Source organism: Alosa pseudoharengus, unplaced genomic scaffold (assembly GCF_046254945.1).
Source record: "Alosa pseudoharengus isolate Yale_2024_CS ecotype anadromous, Long Island Sound unplaced genomic scaffold, YU_APseudo_1.1 YU_APseudo_1.1_scf_19, whole genome shotgun sequence".
Classification (NCBI taxonomy): Eukaryota; Metazoa; Chordata; class Actinopteri; order Clupeiformes; family Clupeidae; genus Alosa; species Alosa pseudoharengus.
In genome coordinates this window covers 1,542,933-1,551,015 of record NW_027468657.1, presented here as the reverse complement: position 1 = coordinate 1,551,015, position 8,083 = coordinate 1,542,933, and positions in this window count along the sequence as shown.

Here is an 8,083-nt window from a genome sequence, read left to right as displayed (position 1 = left end):
GTGATGTGGTGAATGGTGTTAGATGTGATGTGGTGAATGGTGTTAGATGTGATGTGGTGAATGGTGTTAGATGTGATGTGGTGTGATGTGGTGAATGGTGTTAGATGTGATGTGGTGAATGGTGTTAGATGTGATGTGGTGAATGGTGTTAGATGTGATGTGGTGTGGTGAATGGTGTTAGATGTGATGTGGTGTGATGTGGTGAATGGTAGAATTGCTACATGTCACACACTCTCCGTCTGATTCTGAAAACTGTGTGTTACAGGTGAACCAATGGCTGACATGGCTGGAGACTGCTGAGGAAGAGGAGTCTGAAGATGATGAAGAGTAACCAGAGAGAATGCACACACACACACACACACACACCTGATGTCCTGAGGCCAAGCAGATTTTATCCCCATCCTTTGTCAGTATGCTGCTCTGCCTCGTGTGTGTGTGTGTGTGTGTGGGGGGGGGGGGTGAGCACGGGGTGTGTTGCAGACTCTCTGATGTGTGTTGGGATTTTAATTGCTTGACCACTTACAAGAGGATGACATTGATAATGATAATTGATAATTTTAACAGAGGAGTTGAACATGTCTGGAGTGTGTGTGTAGGAGGGGAGGTGTTTTTGTTTTTGTTTTTGCTTTTTTTACGTTTGCCTGAGGCTCTGTCCCTCAGTGTTTTTTAAGAAATGGTTCTGAATCTCGATGTGGTTCCGACACCTCCGCACAGGTGGCATCCGCAGTCCTATTTATACTCGGCCAATCATGAACCAGGGGGAGAACACACTGCCTCTGCAGCGCTTCTAGAGTGACCTGGGGTGCTTCTAGAATGACCTGGGGTGGTTCTAGAGTGACCTGGGGCAGTTCTAGAGTGACCTGGGGTGGTTCTAGAGTGACCTGGGGCAGTTCTAGAGTGACCTGGGGTGGTTCTAGACTCCCTGGAGAAGTTCTAGAGTGACCTGGGGTGGTTCTAGACTCCCTGGAGCAGTTCTAGAGTGACCTGGGGCGGTTTTGTGTGGCTGTGTTCTGATCATGCGTGTACTTGCCTGTTACTGTATGCTCCTGTTCCCAGTCTTCCCCCTGTGTGTGTGTGTGTGTGTGTGTGTGTGTTAGAGAGAATGAGTGTGTGTGTGTGTCCGTCCTGTACCACTGCTGCTTATCTTTCAATAAACCTCAATAATTTCACATCCGTCTCCTGCCTTGTTTGTGAGAAGCTGAGAACTTGCAGAAACATCTTAAAGGTTTTAACCCAGTTATGATGGAGGATTGCAGAACTGTTCAGCCTCAGAAATATTACGTTACAACCACCTGTCAGTACAAATAAAACTGTAAAAGTGACATTGCATATGATGTTGGGATTATCCTTGTTCACAGTATGGCCATATTAAGGGATGTTTTAAGTGGGCAGGGGATGTGAAGTGTTGTCCATATTGCTGAGCAGTTCGTGCAGTGTTCCTCCCTGGACAACCAGGTGGCCGCACAGAGAATAGCACTTCCAGGGTTCCTACGCAGTATGGAAAACCTGGAAAAGTATGGAATTTGATTTTAGTAACTTCCAGGTCTGGATAAGTATGGAAAAAAGAAACAAGGGTATGGAGAAATATTTGTGTTTCCAGACTATTGCATCTACAGTACTAATCACTTCACTCAGGTCATAATGAACCATTCCTACTGTTGTGTAGCTTAACTGTCAGTCCACATCGTCAACATACAATTATATGGGGGTCCTCAGAAAAAAAATTCTCCCACATGGGGACCCTGGTACCAAAACCAAATCGAGAACCCCTGTTCTATGCAAGTGCCCTACACCATTCTGCACTGGTATGTTTGCGTAGCTCTGCTATTTTTGGCTGAAACACTGGTAGACTTTTTTGATTTTGTAAAAGATACCAAGACGTGGATACTGCATTATCTGATAAACTGTAATTGCAAACAAATAATATTGTTTATGGTGATTTCTGAGGCCTCCGCCAGCAGTGCACTAGTCTCCAACATATGTAGGCTATGCTTGTATCTACAGAGAACTAAAAATGTGAGTGCACCTTCCAACACAGCACTCCCCCCAACAAAAAGTATCCAAGGGCTACCAAGTTAATAATAAACATTATTATACAGCTCTTCACAATGCTAGTAGAACGCTTCATTGACATAGAATATGGTCACAAAAATGTACCGAGAAGTTTGAAAATTTGAGTATGGAAAAAGTATGGAATTTTGAAATGGAAAATGTGTAGGAATCCTGCACTTCACACAAGAACTCACAGAAGGAATCAAGAGCATTTATTGATGTAAGTAAGACGCTGTGGTGCAACTGGCTGGGACCTGCACCGTACGCCAATGACCGGGTTTGATTCCCGCCCCGTGGTCCTTTCCGGATCCCACCCCTGCTCTCTCTCCCACTCACTTCCTGTCACTCTCCACTGTCCTATCATTAAAGGCATAAAAGCCCAATCTACTTTAAAGGTAGTATGCTTGGGCATGGAGGCTTAGATCTACTTTAAAGGTAGTATGCTTGGGCATGGAGGCCTAGATCTACTTTAAAGGTAGTATGCTTGGGCATGGAGGCCTAGATCTACTTTAAAGGTAGTATGCTTGGGCATGGAGGCCTAGATAAGCTACTTTAAAGGTAGTATGCTTGGGCATGGAGGCCTAGATCTACTTTAAAGGTAGTATGCTTGGGCATGGAGGCTTAGATCTACTTTAAAGGTAGTATGCTTGGGCATGGAGGCCTAGATCTACTTTAAAGGTAGTATGCTTGGGCATGGAGGCCTAGATCTACTTTAAAGGTAGTATGCTTGGGCATGGAGGCTTAGATCTACTTTAAAGGTAGTATGCTTGGGCATGGAGGCCTAGATAATCTACTTTAAAGGTAGTATGCTTGGGCATGGAGGCTTAGATCTACTTTAAAGGTAGTATGCTTGGGCATGGAGGCTTAGATCTACTTTAAAGGCAGTATGCTTGGGCATGGAGGCCTAGACCTGCTCAAGATGGCTTTTGAGCATACAAAAATGTGAGCACCTCTCATAATACATTAATGTTGGTCTGCCTCTATAGTTTAGCTGTCCTGTAACCCATGGTGTATGTATGATAGATGGATAGATGGTTACTTTAGGGTTGTATGGCTGTATGGTTATGTGTCTTATGTTCTAAATGTTTTAATGGAGCCAGTCCTATGGCATTATGTTTTATTGCTGTATATCAATTGCTATGTGATTTAATATGTTCTTATAGCCACCATGTGCCTAGTATAACATCTTGCCAATGGACTACAGTTGAAAATTAAACACTGGCACATTTACAGAAATGTTGATCAATGTGCACTACCGGTATAATGGTAAACCGATGGTGACGATAACAATTACCGTTTTCATTTCAAATATCATGATTATCACGGTTGATTACCACGGTGTGGAAACTTTGTGTTTAATCCTTCCCAGCTTCACCCGAGCCTGCTTTTGACATACAGTAGGCCTGGTACAATGAAACAAAACTGGTACCCTACTGATTCTGTTGTCCAATTGATGGATTTAACTGAGATTTGGATTAGGCTACACCTGCTTTTAAAAGGCAGAACATTTTCACCATAAAACGTGCACTGTGTCATGTAGCCACAAAGTTTTATTTTGAACACTTACTTTGGTCTCACTCACTGGATCCAAATAACAGAAATAGCAAATAGTACCATGGTAGGGTAAGTTAAGCTATAAGCACATAGCCAATTAAACATAACCATGGAGAAAGTGAACGGGACAACACACAATGCCACAGTAACGTGCCTATGAGTTAAGAATGGTCAGCTCAGCCAGGTTCGTTTTGGCAGTCAGGATGTAGGCCTATGAATGTAAACGAAAACATGCCCCTCTCCAGTAGCAATAGGCCACCTTCAAATGCACCAGAATAAAGGGATCACATCAACACATCAACATTTTGTTTTACTCTCCCTCAGCATCTCCTCTATGAGCACCCCCAGGTGAAGATGAGGTTAACTTTTGATAAGGGTTTGCCTATATTTTTGTAACATAGTAAACACTGTCAACATTTTTGAAACTATTTCAGCTTGTGCAGGCCTATCAGTGCTTACTGAACATTTTGAACACACTTTTAAAAATGCCGCGATAATATCGAAAACCGTGATAATTTTGGTCACTATAACCGTGACGTTAAAATTTCATACTGTTACATCCCTACCAGTGTTGGGAAGGATACTTTTAAAATGTATTCCGTTACAGAATACAGAATACATGCCCACAAATGTAATTTGTAACATATTCCGTTACATTACTCAATCTGAGTAACGTATTCTGAATACTTGGATTACTTCCGCATTGAATTGCATTTTATAAGTGTAGGAATGCGGCCATCAAATCCTGCTTACTAAACAGGCCTTTTCTGGTATGTTGTTCTGTTCCAAATGGCTGAATGTGTTAGGCCCACATAGAAAATGTAAAGTCAACTAAGCTACCTGATACAATTATAAAATAGCAAGGTGACCAGTAAAACTACAGCAGGCGCGCTGCCTGCGTTTTGATGGGTGCAATGTGAGGCTAGTGCAACAAGGCGGGGTTTGGATTTAAACATGGAAACAATTTCATCATAGATTGCTTTCAGGAGCTTCTGGGAAATGCATGGAGTTGCCTTAATTTATTTAGAGAGTGAATAAATGTATGAAACAAACAACCCTGCTGAAAAAAACAGCTAGAAACCAGCTTATGCTGGTAGCTGGTCTTAGCTGGTTTTAGCTGGTCTTTGCTGGTTTTCTTCCAGCTCTTGCTGGTCTTTGCTGGTGTAGCTGGTTGGACCACCAGCTGGATATGCTGGCGTGACCATCTGAGGAAGCTGGTCATGCTGGTTTGACCAGCCTGTCGTGTGAGATACAGCTGGTGCAAGATGGTCATGCTGGTGACCAGCTTGCCAAGCTTGATATTGTTGGTGTAAGATGGTCATGCTGGTTTGACCAACATAAGCTGGCACGGCCAGTTAAACCAGCAGTGTAGACCAGCAACACCCGCTAAAATGACCAGCTTGAGGTGGTACGACAAGCAAATCCATCTGAATTACCATCGTTAGGTGGGTAAACCAGCTGAAGGTATGTTTTCGCAAGAGATTTGCTGGTCTAGCTGGTCAACCATCATAGGGTGGTCAAACAAGCTGGTCAACAAGCTGGTCAACCAGCAAACCACCTTTAGCTGGTCAGGCTGGTTTTTTCAGCAGGGAAGTAAGTGTCTGCTAAATGTAAGTGTCTGCTAAATGTAATGTAATGTAATGTAAGTATCGTCATGTAATCCATTGATTTCAACAATGTAACTGTATTCTAAATACCAACTATTTAAATTGTAACTTTAACAGGATACAGTTACTCATAATTTGTATTCTGAATACGCAACGCCGGTACATGTATTCTGTTACTCCCCAACACTGATCCCTACATATAACATGGCAGCAAATATAAAAAATATTATACAAATATAATCATATAATCAAAACTAGGGGTCTAAATTAACTTTTTACATTGATTATACTAGTGCACTTTTTGCAGCCAAAAGTTTTCACAGCAATACTGTAATACATTTTAGACTTTGTCTAAAACTATGCATGTTGAAAAATAAATACATTTACCGTAATGCATTTATGCACAGATTGCAACCAATCCTGTGTGAGTTTAGAAGTAGAAGCCAATTAGAATTCGGGATTCATTAGACTATCTGATGCCCCTGCTGAGCAGGACAGATGGCGCATGGACAGGCGATGGTAACGCGGTTGAAGAACAGGGAACTACTGAAGTTATTGAACTCATTATTGGAGGTTTAGTTTAACATTTTGCAGATTTAGTATATCTAACGTAAGGTTAGGCTACTGGACCAAATGTTAACACTTCTGAAAGGTAAGCTCCAGAGAGTTTTTTTTTTGTCTGAAATCTTTTAACATTAATGTTAAGTCTGCTAGCAAGCTAATCTCCTTCCTGTTCCATGTCCTTCATTTGCAAAGTAGACTAACACCAAGTGATTGATCAAGATGATGAACATGACTGTAAATGCAAGAAAATTGTCGTGTTTCGAACTTTCTTTGTCAGACAGAGTGAAAATGAACTCAGACCAACGGTGCCCACGTGAGAGGCTCATGCATGGACTACAGGGAGTTGGATAGCGAGACTTCATCCTGCTCGTTACGCATGGTGAATTCTGAATTCGTGAGTACCCTTCTAATGTTATTCTAACTCTTTATTTTTGAAGCCCAACTGTTTTTCTGCGTGAGTGAACTTTCTGTTTCTTTCTATTGAATTTCATTGCCATTTTGAGAATATAACGAAATTACTTTCGGGGCAGCAAAAGTGCACATTTGGGCTGAATCGTGTTAGAAAGATTACGCGCAGGGACTTATTGATCGTTAGTTGATATAAAGTAACATTCACCATTTGAAAATCAACCTATACTTCTATTTATGTGACAATTTAGGTTGTATATAAACAGTCATATGAATATATATTTATATTATGGTGATATACAGTAAAATTGACTGGTTTCAGGGACGTGCCGACTGATTAAGTACTGTAGGTGCAGCGGTGACCCGCAGTCACGAGTTTACGAAAAATATTTTCAACGATATTTGGATCTTTTGTAGACGAGTCCAGTTACAAATGGAAATGTAACGTTTCAACATATTATCACTTAAAGGCTTAAATCAAAGTAATAGGGCAACTATTATCTAAAACATAATTGGCTGTTAATCGTGAGAAGATGCAGCGCGTGCTTCTTGCCACAGCGCACAGCTGGACAGGCTGCGCGAGTGGAAAATGGAGATGGACAGCAAAGATCTCAGGGCTTTATATTATTCAGACCGCCGACGTGGCTTGTGGATTGCATGTCCGTTAAAGGACAATTCCGGCGCAAAATGAACCTAGGGGTTAATAACACATTTGTACGAGTTCGACCGTTCGCTGGGATTTATTTTCATGCTAGTCGAATGTGACCAGTTTTATTGCAAACCGCTAATAAGTGTTTAACGCTAGCCTTCGGGGCACACGTACAGTAGAAAGAAATCGCTATTTCTATACCACTAACAAGGCTTCTATACCACTAACAAGGCTCAAAATAGCACCACACTTACACAGTAGCATAATGAGGGTCTCTACATGTAAACCGAAGCATTGAGAACTTTGTAAGTGTACAGGCAGTTTATTAAAAAGAAACACATTACCGTTCACGTCTGGTTCACATACAGGCAGGCGCCTTGGGCTGAATCGTGTTAGAAAGATTACGCGCAGGGACTTATTGATCGTTAGTTGATATAAAGTAACATTCACCATTTGAAAATCAACCTATACTTCTAATTATGCGACAATTTAGGTTGTATATAAACAGTCATATGATTATATATTTATATTATGGTGATATACAGTAAAATGGACTGGTTTCAGGGACGTGCCGGCTGATCGAAATAAGTAGGTGCAGCGGTGACCCGCGGTCACGAGTTTACGAAGAATATTTTTATAAAAATATAATATTTTGGGTAATTAAAAATAATTGGAAAAATATTTTGGATCGTTTGTAGACGAGTCCAGTTACAAATGGAAATGTAACGTTTCAACATATCACTTAAAGGCTTAAATCAAAGTAATAGGGCAACTATTATCTAAAACATAATTGGTTGTCAAACGTGAGAAGATGCAGCGCGTGCTTCTTGCCACAGCGCACAGCTGGACAGGCTGCGCGAGTGGAAAATGGAGATGGACAGCAAAGATCTCAGGGCTTTATATTATTCAGACCGCCGACGTGGCTTGTGGATTGCATGTCCGTTAAGTGGCTGCTGCGTCGTGTTTTATATGTGCATTCATAGTACACCGGGCTTGACAGTGTCAGGGGTTATTGCCAGAGGCACCGGAACGAGTTTCAAAATGCAGGGGCCAGATAACGACCCCCCCCCCATCGCGCACGCTGTATTTTCTCTCTCTTGCGCAAACAAAATGTGTGCGTTCCAAATAGCCTGCCTAGTTCTACTTCATAAAGTTAAACAAATGCATGCGGTTATTTTACAGATAAATAGAAATAGCTTTGTGTCATGCAGTTTATGGGGTAGGCCAACTTGGAGTGAATTTAGGGAGA